This window comes from Danio rerio, chromosome 4 (assembly GCF_052040795.2).
Source record: "Danio rerio strain M-AB ecotype USA chromosome 4, GRCz13ab, whole genome shotgun sequence".
Lineage (NCBI taxonomy): Eukaryota > Metazoa > Chordata > Actinopteri > Cypriniformes > Danionidae > Danio > Danio rerio.
In genome coordinates this window covers 40,213,754-40,237,514 of record NC_141024.2, presented here as the reverse complement: position 1 = coordinate 40,237,514, position 23,761 = coordinate 40,213,754, and the positions used below count along the sequence as shown (strand labels likewise).

The window sequence follows — 23,761 nt, the reverse complement described above, 5'->3', positions numbered from 1 at the left end:
TTTTTTTAAATAACAAAATATGAAAAATTTTTGAAAAATCGCAAAATCTAATTTTTTTTTGAAAAATAGCTAAATATGAACAATTTTTGAAAAATTGCAAAGAATGAAAATTTTTTGAAAAATCGCAAAATATGAAATTTTTTTGAAAAATCGCAAAACATGAAAATTTTTTGAAAAATAAAAAAAAATCACAAAAAATGAATTTTTTTTGAAAAATCGCAAAACATGATAATTTTTTGAAAAATCGCAAAATATACAATTTTTTGAAAAATCGCAAAAAATGGAAATTTTTTGAAAAATCACAAAATATGAAAATTTTTTGAAAAATCACAAAAAATGAAAAAAATTTTTAAAAATCGCAAAAAAATAGAAATTTTTTGAAAAATCACAATATGAAAATTTTTTGAAAAATCACAAAAAATGAAAATTTTTTGAAAAATCACAAAATATGAAAATTTTTTTAAAAATCGCAAAATATGAACAATTTTTGAAAAATCGCAAAAAATGAAATTTTTTTGAAAAATGGCAAAACATGAAAATTTTTTTAAAAATCGCAAAATATGGAAATTTTTTTGAAAAATCGCAAAACATGAAATTTTTTTGAAAAATCACAAAAAATCACAAAAAATGATTTTTTTTGAAAAATCGCAAAATATGAAATTTTTTTGAAAAATCGCAAAACATGAAATTTTTTTGAAAAATCGCAAAAAATCACAAAAAATGAAATTTTTTTTGAAAAATCGCAAAATATGAAATTTTTTTTAAAAACCGCAAAATATATAATTTTTTTGAAAAATCGCAAAATATGAAAATTTTTGAAAAGTCGCAAAACATGAAAATTTTTTGAAAAATCGCAAAATATGGAATTTTTTTTGAAAAATCGCAAAACATGAAAACTTTTTGAAAAATCGCAAAAAATGAAAATTTTTTGAAAAATCGCAAAATATGAAAAATTTTTGAAAAATTGCAAAAAATTAAAATTTTTTGAAAAATAACAAAAAATCACAAAAAATGATTTTTTTTTGAAAAATCGCAAAATATGAAATTTTTTTGAAAAATCGCAAAACATGAAAATTTTTTGAAAAATCGCAAAAAATCACAAAAAATGAAATTTTTTTGAAAAATCGCAAAACATGAAAATTTTTTGAAAAATCACAAAAAATGTATTTTTTGAAAAATCGCAAAATCACAAAAAATGAAACATTTTTGAAAAATTGCAAAATATGAAAATTTTTTTTAAATAACAAAATATGAAAATTTTTTGAAAAATCGCAAAATCTAATTTTTTTTTGAAAAATAGCTAAATATGAACAATTTTTGAAAAATTTCAAAGAATGAAAATTTTTTGAAAAATCGCAAAATATGAAATTTTTTTGAAAAATCGCAAAACATGAAAATTTTTTGAAAAATAAAAAAAATCACAAAAAATGAATTTTTTTTGAAAAATCGCAAAACATGATAATTTTTTGAAAAATCGCAAAATATACAATTTTTTGAAAAATCGCAAAAAATGGAAATTTTTTGAAAAATCACAAAATATGAAAATTTTTTGAAAAATCGCTAAATATGAACAATTTTTGAAAATTTGCAAAAAATGAAAATTTTTTGAAAAATCGCAAAATATGAAATTTTTTGAAAAATCGCAATATATGAAAATTTTTTGAAAAATCGCAAAACATGAAAATTTTTTTAAAAATCACAAAAAATCACAAAAAATGTTTTTTTTGAAAAATCGCAAAATATGAAATTTTTTTGAAAAATCGCAAAACATGAAAATTTTTTGAAAAATCGCAAAAAATGAAACTTGAAAAATCGCAAAATATGAACATTTTTTGAAAAATCGCAAAATATGGACAATTTTTGAAAAATCGCAAAACATGAAAATTTTTTGAAAAATCGCAAAACATGAAAATTTTTGGAAAAATCGCAAAATATAAAATTTTTTTGAAAAATCGCAAAACATGAAAATTTTTTGAAAAACATGGTTTTTTGAAAAATCGAAAAAAATGAAAATTTTTTGAAAAATCGCAAAATCACAAAAAATTAAAAATATTTGAAAACTTGCAAAATATGAAAAATGTTTTAAAATCACAAAAAATGAAAATTTTTTGAAAAATCGCAAAATATTAAATTTTTTTGAAATATCGCAAAACATGAAAATTTTATGAAAAATCACAAAAAATCACAAAAAATGAATTTTTTTTTAAAAATCGCAAAATATGAATTTTTTTTTGAAAAATCGCAAAACATGAAAATTTTTTGAAAAATCGCAAAAAATCACAAAAAATGAACATTTTTTGAAAAATCGCAAAATATGAACAATTTTTGAAAAATCGCAAAAAATGAACATTTTTTGAAAAATCACAAAAAATGAAAATTTTTTGAAAAATCGCAAAATATGAACATTTTTTGAAAAATCGCAAAATATGAAAATTTTTTGAAAAATCGCTAAATATGAACAATTTTTGAAAAATTGCAAAAAATGAAAATTTTTTGAAAAATCACAAAATATGAACAATTTTTGAAAAATTGCAAAAAATGAAAATTTTTTGAAAAATCGCAAAATATGAAATTTTTTTGAAAAATTGCAAAACATGAAAATTTTTTGAAAAATCACAAAAAAATCAAAAAATGATTTTTTTTGAAAAATTGCAAAATATGAAATTTTTTTGAAAAATCGCAAAACATGAAAATTTTTTAAAAAATCACAAAAAATCACAAAAAATGAAAATTTTTTGAAAAATGGCAAAACATGAAAATTTTTGGAAAAATCGCAAAATATGGAAATTTTTTTGAAAAATCGCAAAACATGAAAATTTTTTTGAAAAATCGCAAAAAATCGCAAAAAATGAAACATTTTTGAAAAATCGCAAAATATGAAAATTTTTTGAAAAATCGCAAAATATGGACAATTTTTGAAAAATCGCAAAAAATGAAAATTTTTTGAAAAATGGCAAAACATGAAAATTTTTTGAAAAATGGCAAAACATGAAAATTTTATGAAAAATCACAAAAAATCACAAAAAATGAATTTTTTTTGAAAAATCGCAAAATATGAAATTTTTTTGAAAAATCGCAAAACATGAAAATTTTTGGAAAAATCGCAAAAATCATAAAAATGAACATTTTTTGAAAAATCGCAAAATATGAACATTTTTTGAAAAATCACAAAAAATGAAAAATTTTTGAAAAATCGCAAAATATGAACAATTTTTGGAAAATCGCAAAAAATGAACATTTTTTTAAAAATCGCAAAATATGAAAATTTTTTGAAAAATCGCAAAATATAATTTTTTTTTTTGAAAAATCGCAAAACATGAAAATTTTTTGAAAAATCGCAAAATATATAATTTTTTTGAAAAATCGCAAAACATGAAAATTTTTTGAAAAACATGAAGTTTTTTGAAAAATCGCAAAAAATGAATTTTTTGAAAAATCGCAAAATATGAAAAATTTTTTAAATCACAAAAGATGAAAATTTTTTGAAAAATCGCAAAATATAAAATTTTTTTGAAAAATCGCAAAATATGAACAATTTTTGAAAAATCACAAAATATGAAATTTTTTTGAAAAATCGCAAAATATGAAAATTTTTTGAAAATTAGCAAAACATGAAAAATTTTTTAAAAATCGCAAAATATGAAAATTTTTGGAAAAATCGCAAAATATAACATTTAAAAACTTGAAAAATCACGAAAAATCATGAAAGATGAAAAAATCTTGAAAAATCATGAAAAAATCTTGAAAAATCACCAAAAATCATATAAATTCACCAAAAATCATGAAAAATTATCTGTACAAACAGTAAAAAATACAGATAGTGCAAAAACAATGACAGTGCAAATACAACGACAGTACAAATAACAGACAAATAAAATGACAATGTGAAATTGACAGCGATATGTACAATGAATAGGTGTCCACATAGTTGTAGGCAGTGTTGTTTCAAGTATGGATTGGCTAAAGGTCAGTGCATGCTACATATCGATGGTGTGCAGTGAGGGTATGGAAGAGCCTGTGTGTTAAGTGTTCATCAGCCTGATAGTCTGAGGGAAGAAACTTTCCTTTAGCCGGCTGGTGCGTAACCAGATGCTGCGGAACCATCTGCCTGAGGGTAGCAGACGGTTTTGTCTGTATAATTGTACATGTTAAACTAATTTAAATTAGAAGTCCACCAAATGTTCATTAACTAAAGTCACAGCAAAGGGTGCTACAATTAATGTAGAAATGCCAAAGTTCCACTGCTTTTTTTGAGCTGTAGGGCTCATCCATGGATTGAACCCAGGACCTCTCGCATCCTAAGCGAAAATCATACCCCTTGACCAACGAGCCCTGAAGAAAGACCCTGCTGTGCCAAAAAAAATTCTTACTTTTTTATAAATACTTTTTGTTCTTGTTGTTTTTAGTATGTGCCACCTGGGTTGTCTTTGATGCAGTCCCTTTTAAGTTGGCTGTGCAGCACAATCCACAATAGCGATCTGCTAAAAAGATTCAGAGTGAGCTTCTGTTTAGAATACAGTTAAAAGCATCAGTCTGCAATATTAGAAAACCAGTAAAACAACTCAGGTGGACCTCTGGAAAAGTCAGGTAAGCCATTTTGAACAATGCCATAATGAAAAGATTTAATTATTTACATTAATCCATGCATCTCTTTATTTAGGCTATTTGCTTTATACGAGCTTACATGTCCTACAAATTTATTAATAGGACATACCCTATTAATAAACCGAAAGCAAAGCATCCAGTAAAAATTCATGTCTGGGGAGCCATATTTCGTCAGGGACCTGGACCGCTAGTTGTGTTAGAAGGTTAGTTCAAATCTCTTTAATATGATTGAATCGTTTCTTTGCAGTTTCTTTATTTATATATATATATTTTCTATTTTCAGGAATTATGGACAGATGTTTTTACGAAGACACTATAATAAAATTCAATCAGGCTCCATACGTAAAACAACACTTTAAGAACCATATCACTTCTTCCAAGGTAGATACAGTATGTAGGCCTACTGTACCAACTGTGTGTGTGTGTGTGTACATGTTCACTGATGTGTGTGTGTGTGTGTGCACACGTTCACTGCTGTGCGTTGAACTTTTTTATCAATCTTGATGATTATTGAATAATTAATAAAGTTAACACATTGCATAAAGGGCACATAGTTTACCCCTTTTTTATGATTTAACATTATTATTATGGTTCTTCTGAGCGTGCCAGTTTAGGTTCAGTTCAAAACACAATCCAGATTTTTTTATTATAATGTATTATAATGTGTCATTTTAAGGGCGTGTACACAGCTTGCTGTTTTACATTTACATTTAGTCATTTAGCAGACGCTTTTATCCAAAGCGACTAACAAATGAGAACAAGGAAGCAATTATCACAACAATAAGAGCAACAATAAATAAGTGCTGTAGGCAAGTTTAAGGTCTGTAAAGTCTAAGAAGGAAAGCATTAGTAATGTAAGAATTTTTTTTTTTGAGTACAGTTAGTGGTATAGCTAGAGGCAATTGCAGATTAGGAAGTGAAGAGGAGACTAAATAGTTGAGTTTTAAGTGGTTTCTTGAAGACAGCAAGTGACTCTGCCGTTCTGTTGCAGTTAGGGAGTTCATTCCACCAACTGGGCAGATTGAATGCGAGAGTTCGGGAAAGTGATTACTTCCCTCTTTGGGATGGAACCACGAGGCGACGTTTATTCACAGAACGCAAGTTTCTTGAGGGCATATAAATCTGCAGAAGTGAGAGCAGATAAGAGGGAGCAAAGCCAGAGGTTGCTTTGTAGGCAAACATCAGAGCTTTGAATTTGATGCGAGTGTAGCAGTTTTACTCTGGTTGTGTGTGTTTTTTCCCAATAAGACAACAGCGGCGTTGGAGGTCTCAAGTTTGGTTTATTCTGTAAAAACACAGAGAGCACAATAATATGCTGAAATCTCTCTCTCTTTTTCCACTCAGGCTCGCGTTAGCAGAGCGAGAGAACATGCAACCAACTCAGTCAGCGGCGAATTCAACACTCTTTGCATTAATAATAGCCAACAAATTGCCAAAAACAATAGGTAAACGAAAATAAATACAAATAAATAGACCACAAAAATTAGCAGTAAAGAATAAACATTATAGTATACATCAGATAAGTTGTAAAAGGAATATAATGTTTCACTGGTCACTACATTAGTGAGCAATAGAATGAAAAATAGTGTCAAATATCATAAAAGATACACAAATAAACATTTAACACTATAAAATACATGAATATATGCAAAATTATATTGCTTTGCAAACAGACCTCATTTTACACAACTTGTATAATTAGATTTCAAACATCACTTAACAAAACATAATAAACATACCTGTAAAAACACAGAGAGCACAATAATATGCTGAAATCTCTCTCTCTTTTTCCACTCTGCCAATTAGAAAGGAAAGTCACTTTAAGCACTCAAAATGTGATTATTTACATTCATCTTCGATACATCATAGTTTTATCACGTTTATACTTTCACTGTCACATATAATAACTCAGTGAACTCGCTTGAAAATCCTTACCAGGCTCGCGTTAGCAGAGCGAGAGAACATGCAACCAACTCAGTCAGCGGCGAATTCAACACTGAAGATGGCGCTGCCTGCCCACACACCGCATGAGTTGCTGTGTGCGCCACTAATATGTGCTCTCCATAAACATTTGCCAACATGGTTCCGCATAAAAAACATCTCTATCAAAACTATATACAAAACATTATAATTAAGAAAAGAAAATATAAAACAAAAGTAATTAAAAAGTAAAGTTTTGATGAAGTTCACTAATAATTTGCATTGGTATATTTTATACTTATTAGCTCAGCTACATACTCCCCTCTGAACTTCACAAAACTTGCACCTCAAGGTAAGCATTCAATTAGGGAAAAAAATTAATTTAACTAGTATTTATCTGAGAAACTCAACTGTCATTTAATACGCAAGTCACACCACCTAACAGGGTAAGTGGTCCAAACAGGTTGATCAGGCCTACTAAGACGCACTTGCTATAATGGTGCCCAAAACACCATCATATTGACCTCAACAAGACAGTGACTTGAAAACTCAGAATTCCACACACTGTGAGAAATTGACTCAAAAGATAAGATTCTACAAGGAAAAGGATTTTATCCTATGATTATCAGGACTTATGACAATAAAGATTTCGCAAACTCACTGACTGAACTTGTCATTCTCACATTTTGAGTCATGTTTTGAATTAACCTATTTACAGGCTTCACGAGTCTTCCGACCCTAGTCCTAACTGGAAGTGAAACTCTGCTGGAAGACAAAACAACAGATTCAGAGGTATTTGCACCCCTAGTCAAAGCTCTGTTTGATACCAGTGAGTCTGTCTCTGAATGAGTTTTTGTCACTTCAGAATGAACCATGACATCTTCACAACTTAAGGCGTCAGACTGCACTATAGAAAGACAAGTCCTAGAAGCTTCAGGGTTCACTACCAATGACAGAACACTCTCTGTGTCAATAGGTACACTGTCTGGGACATCATCTGGGACTAATGTCTCTGCAACCCAACTAGCAGTACGATCTGCATGACTACAAGCAGACAATGGTGTTAGAGCGCCACTCAATGCACTGCTACAATCATCTAGTTCACAGTCATCACTGAATGAGGGTTCAACTCCTTTAGTCTCAATTGGCAAGAAGTTAGCTTGAAGAAGCAGGTTTCTATGAACTGTCTTCTCTAACCCATTGTGGGTGTTACGGATGCGGTATGTGTGACACTGAGGGTTAAGATCAACAACGACATAAGGTGTGGAGTCCCACTTGTCAGCTAGTTTTCTCCGTCCCCGTTCACCTTTGTTCGCCAACAAAACCTGGTCACCAACTTCAATCCTGCATCCTTTTGTCTTCTTGTTGTACAAGTCCGCTTGCCGTTTTTGACTGGCTTCAGAATTCATTTGAGCAAGAGACAAAGCTTCTTTCAAGTCATCCCTTAGACGTTTCACATAAGTATCATAATCAGCAATGGCACAGTCTCTTTCTATGCTACTGAACATCACATCCACTGGAAGCTTGGGAATTCTGCCATACATTAGATAAAAAGGCGCATAGCCAGTTGACTCGTGGGCTGTGCAGTTATAGGCAAAGGTCAGAGTTTGCAACATTTGCGGCCACTTTTGCTTGTTCCTTGGAGGTAATGACCTAATCATGCTACCCAGGGTCCTATTAAAACGTTCAACATGGCCATTGCCCATGGGGTGATAAGCAGTTGTCCTAGACTTTTTCACACCAGCGACTTCCAGTATTTCACGTATGAGTTGGCTCTCGAAGTTGGCACCCTGATCCGAATGGATCCTCTCAGGGAAGCCATAAATACAGAAAAACTTATCCCAAAGAATCCTCGCTACTTGCTTTGAAGATTGACTTTTACAGGGAAAAGCACAGGCCATTTTGGTAAAATGGTCAGTTATGACCAGGACATCCACACTGCGACCACTGCAATCCTCAGCACTCCAAAAATCTATGCATACTAACTCCAGTGGGCATGATGTCTTAATGCTTTCCAGAGGGGCTCTTCCTTCAGGTTCGGGTGTTTTGCTCACGACACACCGTTTACAACATTTAACATGTTCACGCACATCATGCTCCAAACTTGTCCAGAAGAACCTCTGTCTCGCAAGGGATAAAGTCCTACCCTGACCTTGATGTCCAGCCTCATTGTGGATCCCCAAAAGAGCCTGACTGACAAGGGAAGCTGGAACGACATACTGCCACCTCTTTTTTCCTGTCAGGGCATCTTTTGTCACCCTGTATAACACTCCATCAAGCATTTTAAGCTTCTCCCACTGTTTAAGGGTTTTGAGAACCTCAAATGTCTCACCAGCTCTCTCACGCCTAGAAGGCTTCTTTGCTCTACTCACGTAAAACAAAACTCTTGAGAGGATCTTATCATCTTGCTGCTTCTGTCGCAACTCACTTAATGAGAACACAGGCAGTGGACTGGGACCTGGAGTCAACAACTGGTGAGTACCTTGAGAGAGCCATTGGATCGCCCTATCAGATGCTCCCGTTTCCCATTGAGTATGGACATCAAGAACTGCTGATACTTCAGTACAAGTAAGAGAACAGTGTTCTAGTGGCCTACAGGCTTGGTGTTCAACAGTGCAGATGTTCGCACTTAACCTAAAGGCATCCTGAACAGTGTTTTCTTTAACTTTTTCTGCCTCATTTAACAGAACACTGTATGGTTCAGATATCAGTCTTTGACCAACCCTCTGATGGACGAAGGGCTGTCTACTTAGCGCATCAGCGACCACATTTTTGCTTCCAGGTATGTATTGAATGTTAAAGCTATAGGGGGCCAGCTTAGACACCCACCTCTGCTCGCATGCGTCTAGTTTGGGCTTTGTTAATATGTACGTTAAAGGATTGTTGTCCGTCCAGACAGTAAAGTCGTGTCCTTTCAGCCAGTGACTGAACTTGTCACAGACGGACCACTTTAAAGCTAGAAATTCCAGACGATGGGCAGGGTACTTAGTTTGTGCCTTGGTGAGGGCTTTGCTGGCAAAGGCGATTGGGCGTGCCTTATTTTCACCTTCTGGTACTTGGGAAAGTACAGCCCCTAAACCATCCAAGGACGCATCGGTGCATAAAATGAATGGTCTGCTGAAATCGGGGTGTGCTAGCACAACAGAATGTAGCAAAGATGACTTTAAATTCTGAAAAGCCTCACTATGTTCACTTGTCCAGTCACCAGGGTTTAATTTCTTAAAATTTATTTCACCCTTTTGAGATGTTTTCCTCCCTTTAGGTGCTGCTGTCAAGTTGAACAGGGGCTTAGCTACACTGGAACAGTTAGGAATAAACTTCTGATAATACATCACCATTCCTAGAAATGACTTGATCTTTTTTTGTGAGGGTGTTACTCCATCTGACATCATGAGGTCTGCTTTAGACACAGCCGATATGGCACTGACCTTATCCGGATCTGTTGCCACTCCAGTCTCATCAATGATATGACCCAGAAACTTCACACTACGTCTTAACAAATGGCACTTCTTAGGGGCCAATTTCAGTCCGTGTGCCTTCAGCCTAGTAAACACAAGCTCAAGCCGTTTAATGGCCTCCTCTTCATTTGGGGCATACACCAAAAGATCATCGAGATAGCACAGCAGTGTGAGAAAATTCTGATCTCCGAAGATGTTGGTCATGAGTCTCATGAAGCTGGCGGGACTGTTACAGAGCCCTTGTGGCAAACGATTAAATTCAAAGAGGCCCATGGGAGTTGTAAAGGCAGTGAACTTTCTGTCTTCCTCGGATACAACAATGTTATAAAACCCAGAGGTCAAGTCCATTGCACTGAAGATGGCATTGCCTCCCAAAGCTGCCAAGCAGTCTGCCTGATGAGGCAGGGGGTGGGCATCCTTAACAGTTCGAGTGTTCAGCCAGTGGTAATCCACACACACCCTAAGATCTCCAGTCTTCTTCCATACTAGCACAAGTGGTGAAGCCCACTCACTATACGACTTGCGTATTATCTCCTGTTCTTCCATCTCTGAGAGCACAGTTCTCAGTTTTAGATACTGAGCAGGAGGGACACGGCGGTATGGAAGTCTGAAAGGACGATCATCTGACAAATGAATTCGGTGGACAAACTCCTTGGCTTTCCCACAATCCAATTTATGCTTCGAAAACACTTCCTCATGTCTTTTAATGAGCTGCACTAACTCATTCTTCCAATAAGTGGATACTTCGCACGAGTCAATATCCAGGTCTCCAAGGTTAAGTTATTGCATGCTCTCATGAAATTTGGAGACTGTGCGATCTTCCTCATCAACAATATCACCAACAGTCTTCTGGCAGTGCACACTCACCATTTCATCATCATGATCATTAGGCACACAAAGGTCCTCCACTGCCACAACAGGGAACACATCGGCAATTTTGGAGTTCCTTTTTAGCGTAATAGGCTTATCAACAAGATTTATGATCTTAACTGGGACCCATCTATCTCCAGACAAGGACGCTATAACTCTTCCCACCATGACACTTTTTTTGTCGGTCAGTGTCTTTGTAGGTTCAATCATAATAGCACTACCTAAGGAAACTGGAGCAGTCTGTGGTAGCTTACCCCACACAAGATGTTCCTGTTTGGGCAAAAGAGTGACAGCTTGGGTCAATTTAGCAGTGCCCACAATATCAGGGATTTTGTTACCCTCCCATCTGTTAATGCCTGACAGCATGTTCAGAAACTGCTCAATTTCAGGTTTTCCAGACAGCACAGGGTGGTTCACAACATTCCAATAATTAGAGTCTTGTTTGAGCTGGGTGAGTAAGAACTTAATAACATTAGTACCCAGAATTAACTGGTCTTTTTGATCAGGCACAACTAACGTGGGCACACTTAGCTGTTTGCCATACACATCCATCTTTAGCTGGTACACTCCACTTGGTTTAACTTTAACACCACCACAGCCGACGAGAAGGATGTCCATATGTGACTGATCAACTTGTGCAGGCATTCCTTCACTCAACAACTTTCGTTCAGTTTCTCCATTAATCGTGCAAGCCATGGATCCGCTATCTAGCAAAGCTTGAACTGAAACTTTATCATTCAATAACACTGGTGTATAGAACAGACTATCTGACTTCTCTAGCTTGGTGATGTTCTGAAAAAAAACAATATCACTGGAGGCAGATTTGCGACACTCATCATAAACAGAGAAATTATCATCCATAGCGAGGGTGTGATGCTGTACACTCACATAGTCCCCTCCAAAATGTGAGTGCATCAGTTTCCCTGAACATATGAATCCGAAGCAGGAGGTCCAGCTGGGCTGACAACTTTGTGACACTGCTTTTGTTGATGTCCAGTTTCTAGGCATGATAAGCATCTCTTTTCTCTCATACAGTGTGAACGGGTTGAATGATTTCTGTCACCACAGACTCTACATGGAGTTGTATTGCGCCACTGCATTACTCTTGGTTGTGAGGCAGGAGCAGGTTGGCTAGTACGCTCCAGCACCCTTTCTAGCATGTTTAAAACACGCTCCAAAATGCCAGCTTCTGAAGATGGCGATTCTGCAGCCTTGAGTGGACTATCAGGGACAAAAGCTGGAGCAGCTGCATTTAAGCTCTCACCACCAGGAACAGTGTGTGGACTGGACAATACTTTGGCTGTAGCAACATGAACAGACTTAACTACATGAGTGACAGGCAATGTCTTAGACTGAACATCTCTGTGGTGCTCATCTATGGCTTCCTGGATTTCAGTGATAGTCCATTTACTTATAGGTTTACACCTAAAGACACTAGAAAGGCCTGGGTCTGGGCAATTCCTAATGAACATCATAGAAATCTCAGAACTCATGTTTTTTATCCTCGCGCCTTGTTTCTGCAAGTGACTGTCTGCTAACTCAGCAGCTGTATTTAACCTAACCCAGTAGTCAACAGGGCACTCATTTGCTTTGGATTGTGTCGCATAAAAGTCAGCTAGGGGTTGACAGGATCCAGGATGTTCACTAAAATAACGTCTTAACACATCATAGATGGTTTCAGGGGAGATGGCTTCATCAGGGTTGCACTTCAGTTTAACTTTAACAATATTTTTAGCCCTGCCTAGCAGATGGCTCAGTATCTCATCTACCTGATCTTTGTTAGAGCAATCTGCTTTGTGGAGATACAATTCCATCAGCTCTATCCATTCCTGAATCGTGCATTTGTCTGAATCATCACCTCTAAACATAGGAGGTTCTCTGATGTCTGGTTTAACAATTAGACTGACATTAGCGAGACTATGGCCTGCACTAGTGGATTCAGGGACAACACGATTAACAGTGACTGGGTTAGAAGTGGCAACTGGAGTTTGGCTAACTAACAGGCGGTTGACAATGGAATCACCTATTTGACTGCCTAATTCACCAATAAGGTCACGTAACTGCTGTGCAACATTATCATCGGCGTTATTAGGAGTAGAGGCAGTCGGACCAGCAGGTTCGTTTGTTGGAGTATTGTGTGACTGAGGACTATAAATTAACCAGCGGTAGGGATTTCTACACCCAACAGCCCTCTACCCCTCCCAAGGTATGGTGTCATAAACTCAGAGTTTTTTCTTACCCCAGCCATGGTATGATTTTACAGCAAAATAAGCACAAAGGATAACTAACCTCAGAAAATGTGAAATAAATTAGATGAGGAGAAACCAAAAGTTCATCAGTATCAAACCGCAGAATAGTCTTTGTCTTTTCAGTCTCTTTTACGAAGCAGCTACTGGAACAGTGGTGAAACGGAATCTTCAGCCTCCACTTACAGCACACGAACGCCACGAACATGTAGAACAACTCCGGTGGTCGGCTGGAGCTGACTCTGTTGATCCAGTAGGTCACGGCACCATTTTAATGTAGCAGTTTTACTCTGGTTGTGTGTGTTTTTTCCCAAAAAGACAACAGCGGCGTTGGAGGTCTCAAGTTTGGTTTATTCTGTAAAAACACAGAGAGCACAATAATATGCTGAAATCTCTCTCTCTTTTTCCACTCAGGCTCACGTTAGCAGAGCGAGAGAACATGCAACAAACTCAGTCAGCGGCGAATTCAACACTCTTTGCATTAATAATAGCCAACAAATTGACAAAAACAATAGGTAAACGAAAATAAATACAAATAAATAGACCACAAAATTAGCAGTAAAAAATAAACATTATAGTATACATCAGATAAGTTGTAAAAGAAATATAATGTTTCACTGGTCACTACATTAGTGAGCAATAGAATGAAAAATAGTGTCAAATATCAGAAAAGATACACAAATAAACATTTAACACTATAAAATACATTAATATATGCAAAATTATATTGTTTTGCAAACAGACCTCATTTTACACAACTTGTATAATTAGATTTCAAACATCACTTAACAAAACATAATAAACATACCTGTAAAAACACAGAGAGCACAATAATATGCTGAAATCTCTCTCTCTTTTTCCACTCTGCCAATTAGAAAGGAAAGTCACTTTAAGCACTCAAAATGTGATAATTTACATTCATCTTCGATACACCATAGTTTTATCACGTTTATACTTTCACTGTCACATAAAATAACTCAGTGAACTCGCTTGAAAATCCTTACCAGGCTCGCGTTAGCAGAGCGAGAGAACATGCAACAAACTCAGTCAGCGGCGAATTCAACACTGAAGATGGCGCTGCCTGCCCACACACCGCATGAGTTGCTGTGTGCGCCACTAATATGTGCTCTCCATAAACATTTGCCAACATGGTTCCGCATAAAAAACATCTCTATCAAAACTATATACAAAACATTATAATTAAGAAAATAAAATATAAAACAAAAGTAATTAAAAAGTAAAGTTTTGATGAAGTTCACTAATAATTTGCATTGGTATATTTTATACTTATTAGCTCAGCTACACTGTGAAGAGTGACTTACAAACAGAGAACGGGTCTGCTAAGAAGAGTGACTAAGAAACAGAGAACGAAATCAGTAAACAGGACTCAAGTGAATCAGAAACGTAGTAAATATGTTCCATCAGACAAAGAGAGCACTGGTGATGAGCTTGATTCAGAAAGGGAGTCAGGGGTGCACTTAAACACTATTGACACATTGATTCCTTCAGATAAGGATTCTTTACGTACAAGCAAGAGAAAAAAAGATGACAATCAAAACAATTGTTAATTGTCCCAAAGGCACAAGAAAATGGAACAAAAAGCAGTACTGTTTGTACTGTCAGAAACCCCAAAGCAAAATATCAAAACATCTTGAAAAACGGCATGCCAGTGAACCTGAGGTTTCAAAAGCTTTTTCTTTTCCAAAACACTCTAAAAAGTGAAAAGATCTTCTAGAGGGAATTCGGAATAAAGGAAACTATTTTCACAACGTAGAAAGGTTTTGGAAAAGAAGGATGAAGAAATTGCAACTCGGCGTCAGCCAACTGTGGCTGCAGACATTTCAGATTTTCTTCCTTGCCCTCAGTGTCTTAGGTTTTTCATGAAGAAAGACTTATGGAAACACTCAAAGGCATGCAGAGCAGAGACGGTTGTTAAACGAAAAAAAGGAGAGAGAGTGCGTTCCACTGCAGCTTGCCTTATACCTATGGGGTCAGACACCCCTGCTGGTATTAGAACACTTTTGATGAGTATGCGTGAGGACAGTATCACCAAAGCAATAACCGAGGATCGCTTGAGCATGTTGTTTGGCAAATCAATTTGTACAAAGTGCGGCCACGATCGAGCTCAGCACCCATACATTTTAGAAAAAATGCGAGAACTTGCAAGGTTTTTGGTTAAGGTGAAAGAGCTTGTAACGGTGGCCCTTTCTTAAACCCCAAGTAGGTAATATTTAGCTTTTTGTTCGGGTGCCAGACAGAATAAATCCGTCAATATATTACAAATTTAACTTTAACCCAGATGGCAATAAGCCACCGACTACAAACTATACTAAACATAACACACAAAAATACACAACAATTTTACACAAATTCACCAATTGAGTATGCATAGAAATATTTATTTTTCTATCACTGAAATATCATTACCAATAGATCGCTCAAAAGCACAATTGAAAATAAACAGCTTTATGAAAACATCATGATGAATTTATACCACACTCACAGAAGAATTTATCCACTGCAATCACAACCATAATCAGTATTTACTAAGTGAAAGACAGCAGTGAGCATTTCATCCATATACAAGAACAAACCCCATGGAAGTTACACCCCTCACAATCATTGGCTCTCTGGCCATTCAAAGGTAAACCACATATACAATTAATTCACGGAAACATAGTTTAGTCGCATCAGAGTCCAGTTTTCTCTCAATTAACCAACATAACGTTACTGGAAGCATCAGCTGGAATCTGAATGTTAAACCGTTCGTTCAATGTATGTGTGTGTGTGTGATACATTTTACATTTACATTTAGTCATTTAGCAGACGCTTTTATCCAAAGCGACTTACAAATGAGGACAAGGAAGCAATTTACACAACTAAGAGCAACAATGAATAAGTACTAAAGGCAAGTTTCAGGTCTGTAAAGTCTAAGAAGGGAAGTGTTAGTAGTTTTTTTTTTTTTTTGTACAATTAGTGTGATATTCAAAGAGGCAATTGCAGCTTAGGAAGTGAAGTGGAGACTAAATAGTTGAGTTTTTAGTCGTTTCTTCAAAATAGCGAGTGACTCTGCTGTTCTGATGCAGTTAGGGAGTTCATTCCACCAACTGGGCAGATTGAGCGTGAGCGTTCGCGAAAGTGATTTTTTCCCTCTTTGGGATGGAACCACGAGGCGACGTTCATTCACAGAACGCAAGTTTCTGGAGGGCACATAGATCTGCAGAAGTGAGTGCAGATAAGAAGGTGCTAGGCCAGAAGTCACTTTGTAGGCAAACATCAGAGTTTTGAATTTGATGCGAGCAGCAACTGGCAGCCAGTGCAAACGGACTAGCAGCGGAGTGACATGTGCTCGTTTAGGTTCATTGAAGACAACTATACTAAAGTTGATAGTGTGTGTATGTATGTGTGGGGGTGTCTGTGTGTCCAGCGGCCTCTATGCAAGGAATGTATGTGCGCACTAACAGTTCATTCAAAGCGTAGGAGTGGTATGGATAATGTCAACAGCTGAAACCCATCGCTTTGGCAGTCAACCCATCAACGATGCTGGTATGCTAACGTTTTGTTTTCCTTGTTTGTTGTCGAAGTGTAAAGTACCTGAAACCGGTGAACTAGAGAAAAATCACCTACAGCCCGCGTCTATGTAGAGCGACGTCACTCAGCTCCCTTTGTTGTGGACACCGCACATGATCTCAGGCGACGGCTAAATCCACCATCTCAGCCAAAACGTCTCTCCAAAACGCTTTAACTGCACTCTTCACTGGATCCGATCACCACCGGTAGACTTTTGCAACTTCGCTTTTTGGCGCTTACACTTCTCGATTTCAACCAGAGCCAACTCATTCGACCACTGTTTTCAGTGCTCTCCTCGTACCGTTTTTATTACTTCCTCTTCCGCTCTTTTCTTTTTAACCTGTAATCATTTTCCTCCAGGTGGTATGGATTTACATCCTAATTGCCACAAGCTATCCAAGTCAGTGGAAACATTAAAGAAACTGTGTGTTCCTCAAAACTTTGTTCTGGCAATCACTGAATGCAAGGAGGTAAGCAGCTACAATGCTGAATCAAATCTTTTTAAAACCCCTTCTTTACCTCTCAGAATTGGTTAGTCAATAAAGAAGGCTTGTCAGATAAGCTTAGGCCAGAGTCTTATGTCAGGAGACCAAACCGGGCTCATTGTGGAAACGTAGCCCCGCGGACGTTTCTGCGGACCGCGATTTACATCCCGGGAGGTACGTATTCGAGCGTTTTTTTGTTTTCGCGGATCGTGGCATTCGCGCCCGCGTCGTTCTCGTGCAAAAAGCGGCCGGATCGAGAAAAAAAAAAAAAAGCAAAAGCCCTCGTCTTCGATTTCGACCGCGTTTCCGGATCCCGCCGCGTTCTCGCCCTCATTTTCCGGATTCCGTTTTTCGTCTTACCTGATTTCCGGAACCCGCTGTTCCCCGGACTCGATCCCGGTCGTCGTCCACCGCGGCCGGCTCCGGATCCTCCTCCTCCGGGGCCTCCGCTCCGCCGACGCAACGCTGTGAGCTAGGCGGACAAACTGATTGCAACGGGAAAGCCCTCCACTTGGAGGCGAGCCATCGGCCGGCGAGCGCGAAGAGGAGGGGCGGATCGGCGCCACACCGCCCCGCAACGTTCGCTCGAAAAAAACCAAACGTGGCCTTTACGTACCTCCGGCCACGTAAATCGTGGTCTCCAGAAACATCTGCGGGGCTATGTTTCCAGAATGAGCTTGGGTTGCAGGAGACACTGAGACAGAAAGGAATGTAAAAAACTTCATCAAACTTATTGACAGTCTCTGGAGAACCAATATTTCAAGCAAGGCTCTCAACACCCTTCAGCAAGCCAGATGAAATAAGAGTGATCCCATACCGCTTACTGCAGATGTCATGGCATTACAGAAACACTTGAGAAAGCAGGAGGAGGAGTCAAAAGAAAAAAGCAAACGCTACTGACTGGAAAGTTTTAGCAGAAACAATACTTGGAAACAGAGAGAAAGTTGGGGTCACAAAAGACAATCCCTATGTTTTTGCGAAAGTTGAACGTTCAGCCCATATTCGTGGGTCAGACTGTCTACAAAAATATGCAGCAGTGTGTGGTGCCAAAGACCCAAAAAGCCTGACTTCAACCCAACTGAGAAAACAAGTGGCAACTCTGTGTCAGATTATGAACTTAAAAGATAATGAGCTTGACCAGTTAGCTAAATTTATGGGTCACGACATACGCGTTCACAGCGAATATTACCGATTGTCTGAAAACACCATACAACTAGCAAAAGTAAGCAAGTTGCTGTTGTCTCTAGAGAAGTGGTCTTAAGTATACAAAGTAAGATCTTTGAAGGAAATCCAGTTTAGCACTGATGGAAAGTACAGTGGATTTAGTTTGTTTTTACTACAGTAACTTAAAGTAATAGTAATACTGTTTTTAATATTTTTTCCTTTTAGATTTTTAATAGGTGATTTCTGTCTTGGCTTATTTCTAAGCAACCCTTTCTTGTTGGCTTTCTTACTGTCTAATTATAAACATTTAATTTGTTTAAAAATTAATGTGAAATGAATAAATAAGCATAAAGCTGCACTAGTCAAGATGACTCACAGTACCCAAATTACAGTGTTAATCAGTTAAAAAGTAGTCATACACACCTTGAAACAAAGTGCCAGAGAGCTGTGTAATGTAATGATTAATGAGCTTGATCTGTTTGTATGTATTTCTCTTGAGGCAAAACTTTGTGTGTGTGTGTGTGTGTGTGTGTGTGTGACAGTGACGAAGAACTAAGTCAAACTACAGATATGGGTGAGTATTATTGTGATCTTATCACAAGCTATGAACTGAAAGTTTGCTAGTTTAATTCATGAAAGGTGCCAACACTAACTTTTCAAAATCGTCCATTTTAGGTATATATATTTTGTGATTAAAGATGGCCTCAAGTTTTCGTGTAAACACGATCAGTGATGAAAACAAAAAACAAAACCATGTAAACAAACTGTTTATTTTTATATTTAGATGAGGAGGAACACACTTCTGCTTCAAGAAAATCCGTCAGTCACTCTTCTCAACACAAACGCCAAAGTTCTGACAGAGGTGAGTCGTCATGAACCAATAATGTATGCGTTGGTAAAAATTAAATGTCAGTACACCGTTTTGAACATGTCAACTGTTTATTGTTGTTAACTGTTAAAGTGTTCACAGAAGTTGAGGAGGAACACACTTCTGCTTCAAAAAAATCCGTCAGTTGCTCTGCTAAACGTAAACGCCAAAGTTCTGACACAGTTGAGTCGTCATGAACCAATAATGTATGTGTTGTTAAAAATGTAATATCACTCAGACCCCCTAGTTATTTAGGAATTTTTTATGATAAAAATTACAGATTTTTTTGGTGGTAATTTCCTGAAATTTGTGGTAAGTTTTGCGAACGATATATATATATATGTGTGTGTGTGTGTGTGTGTGTGTGTAAAAAACAATATGTATTTTCCTTACTAGGTAGACTAATTTGTTAGGTGTGCAATCTGAAACAATGGCAATGACACAAATCATAAAAATAAAGCTTCATTATCTTAGTCTCTTGTTAAGACAAGATCTAAATCAGATCTAAAGCAGTAGATCTGAGCCAAAGGAAGATTGTATAACTCTTTTATCCACGATCTTACTTTCTCTCAGATTTTACTTCCTGGAGCATCTGACATTGTTAAACATTAGGGCTTCCCCTACCGTATTACTTCTAAAGCACAGATTGCCGTAAAGCTCATCAATGCCAGGGAAGGGTTTTCTCCTATTAACTGCATGGAAAGAGTTAAATAAAGTAATTTATCAATTTGACGCACATCATAATACCAGCCATACATGTAAAGCACAAATAATATCCTTCAATTCAGCCACGTCCGGCGGCCGTCACCTTTGAACCAATCTCATCTACACTTGTCTGTTTTATTGCTCTGTTTGCTCACACTTTCTTTTGCAGTCTGAAGCGTATCAAACGGACAAAACGGCCAGTTCGCACCACAGGATGTCTATATGTCATCTTTGCTTTGACTTCACATGTAAATCACTCGCACTTCATCTGCGTCTGCTTACTGCACAAGCTGAAAACTCTCCCATCCCCTATTCAATGTAATGTAATGATTTTGAGGGTGCAGGTGAGACGTCATTTTTTAAGAGACACTCAAAAACATCATGTGCGCTGCGAATGCGACGTCTTTAGTTACATAAAACAATTCATTGTCAACTGAAATAAATATAATTTGATTATAGTTTGGAATTGAATGTTTTATGAGATTATTAACATTTTGGAATTATTTTGCGTTTAATTAAGAATTTTGCAGGATTGCAGGAATTAGCAACCTTTTTTTGATTTAGAGTTTACACTTAGATAATGCTTGACTTAGATAATGCAATAAACATGTCAGCTGTTTATTGTTGTAAGCTGTTAAAGTGTTCACAGAAGTTGAGGAAGAACACACTTCTGCTTCAAGAAAATCTGTCAGTAAATCTTCTAAACACAAACGGCAAAGTTCGGACACAGGTAAGTCGTCATGAACCAATAATTTATGCGTTGTTAAAAATTGTGTTCTAATGTTCGTTCTTCGTATGTGGATTACTCCATTAGCTTAATTTGGTTATTGACAATTTGACATGATCCAGGATCGTTTCGTCATCCGAGAGATGTTGTCATAACAACAGGTCTGGTAGCTCAAACCTGCTCTGCACAAGGTTTATTTAATGTAAACAAGATTTGATCAGGTCTTTTTAAGCAGGTAATACTGTAATACTGAGTAAGTACCGAATGCTGATATTTTCTTACAGTAGCAACCTATACATATGTGAAAATAGTAGAATTGCTTTAAAAATGTATATATATATATATATATATATATATATATATATATATATGCATACAGGGCTTGAAATTAACCTTTTTGCTTGTTATCACAAGAAAATACAATTTTATAGAATAACTGAGTGACTAAAGGATACACGGCACGCTCACCAGCCCTGCACGCACTGCTTGACATTAATAAATCTGTTAACGATATAACTGTGCTGTTCTCACAGGTGCTGTCTTATATTGCACTGATGCTTTTGACATATACTGTACCCTATTATATGCATACGTCATGTTAATAGCAATACCGGTCTTTTCGTAAGCAGCGATATTAGTTTAGTCAGTGCAAGCCCATTTGCGATGGTGTACGTGGTGTTAAATTTGACATATAGCTGCCACTTGCACGGCGGACAGCATCTGGCGGTTTTATAAGGGATTAAACAGAAGCTCTCGTGCTAGATGTGGCAAACAGTTACCTGAAAATTCCATCCCACAAACTTTTCATAGCAGACTTGAAGCCAATGGTAGTCTTTTATCCACTCTTCGAACAGTGTAGATGGTGGATTAACATTCAGCACATGATCACTAGTAAGATGTGTCCTGATTTGTAACTTTAGATGCCATGGTTTCTAAAACGAAATCTGTCAGTGTTATCTTCATTTTCATCCTCAGCGCTTTACAATTTTTCGCTGTAGAAGCTCCCTGTCATCCCAAGCCAGAAGGCACTGACCGAGTGATTGACAGCTGATATTTCAGTGCTAAAGTAGTGGGCCAATAAGAAGAGCGTGAAGGCAGGGCAAGCATTACGGTCTTGGCTTTGTTTACTGCAGCAAGTTGACATGACAACTGTTTTAAACCATTCCTGAGTGCTGTGTTTCGCGTTTTATGTGCAGGGATGCATTCTGCGTGAATGTCTCCCGAATCCGCGCATGTGGTGAACATTTTGCAGTAAAAACTCACCAGCCCTGCACGCACTGCTTGACATTAATAAATCTGTTAACGATATAACTGTGCTGTTCTCACGGGTGCTGTCTTATATTGCACTGATGCTTTTGACATATACTGTACCCTATTATATGCATACGTCATGTTAATAGCAATACCGGTCTTTTCGTAAGCAGCGATAATAGTTTAGTCAGTGCAAGCCCATTTGCGATGGTGTACTATACTCCTGCATGGTCTGAGATGTACCTTATTCCTATTTTACAGACTTTTATTTTACACAACAATTTTTTGCACTTGCACAAATGCTCCCAAATATATTTTGAGGTCGCATAGATAAAATTTCGGGGGCATATGCAACCGAAATGGTCGCAATTTCGAGTCCTGTAGTATTTCCTGAAAAGCCTGTTGTATTTCCTCCAATCTACGACATATCTTTTTAGTTTTGGGATCTTTGATTTTAAATATACTCTACTCTGCCTGTTGTTTCCTTATTCATGCTTTAACTTCTCTGATCTTATTAAAATATCTGGAGCTTTTTTATTAACATATTTGGTCTCTAATTCTTTAAGTTGTATATTCAGATTATTTATGTAATTCAGTTTTTTTTTCCTTGATCCCCATATTATAAGTTTACCTCACATAACAGCTTTAGCTGCGTCCCAAAGGGTACTAGATGACACCTCTGCATTATCATTATGTTTTAAATATTTTAATAGTTCTTTTTTTAACATATTTTACACGTTTAATCATTCAAATGATTAGGGTTAATTCGCCAAAATGTCTTTTTGGGTTTATTGTCCAGGTACACTGTTAAATATACTCCTGCATGGTCTGAGATGTACCTTATTCCTATTTTACAGACTTTTATTTTATGATGATCTGACCCAAACATAAAAAATGAATCAATTCTAGAACGAGACATTTGGGTGGAAGAGAAGAAAATACTATTTTTTAAGAGGGTCTATGTCTTTCCACACATTTTTAAAATCTAATTCTTTCATCAGATATCTTATTTGTCTAGTTTCTTTATTAATTTGCTTATTAAAAAGATGAGTCCAATTTAGGCTGAAATTGTACATTCCACTCTCCCCCACAGATCAACGTACCTGATGCCTCCCTGGCTCTAAAAGTAAATATTTATTTGAGAAATGCTTTGTCTTTTTCAGGTGGTCTATCTATATTATCTAATGTAACTTTGTTTTGGTCGATAGTTCCTTTAATTAGGTTATATCATCCTTCTTTATCAGTAGTCTTAGAAATTAATTGGAAGTTGACTTTATTTGAGATTAATGTTATTACTCCTCGTTTACGACCATTATTATATGAGGAAAAGAAAACCTTAAATCCCTTTTTATTTAATATCTTATGTTCTGTATCAGAAAGATATGTCTGTTACCAGAATATTATCTGTTGCTTTTCTCTTTTCATTTTAGCCAAGAGTTTGCTTCTTTTAATCGGATTTAGTAACCCATTAATATTCAAAGTAATTACTCTATATTTCTGTTTTTGCATAATCAGATGTTATTGCGAAAATCACAGTGACGGAATATGAAAAACACAAACATGAAAATCCTAACCCAATTAAAAGGCATAACGAAAAAGGTCTCCAAACCTTAAACTCTTAAATAACTTCTTAATGTGAGGGGAAAGCCTTCCTTCTTCAAAGGGCCCCTCTCCTTGCTGTGCCTATTTGCACAAAAAATGTTAACAAATATATTCAGCTCCCATATCTGGCAATATTATATTTTTTTATTTCCAGCTAGGTTTTCAAGTTATGTGTTTCTACTAATTATAGCGATAATATAATTATAGGGATTTTAAGTGTATAAAATAGAATTCCTTTATGTCTTCCTACCAGTATGTTACTCAATGACTTGAGTCTTGGTGTGACGTTG

The 23,761-nt window shown here is 36.3% G+C and overlaps 1 pseudogene across 1 annotated transcript in view; it reads right to left on the bottom strand.

The window, feature by feature from the left end:
• Positions 1 to 23,761, bottom strand: part of LOC148680587 (uncharacterized) — a 232,162-nt pseudogene that overhangs the window by 140,167 nt on the left and 68,234 nt on the right. The gene's annotated exons all lie outside the window — the stretch shown is intronic.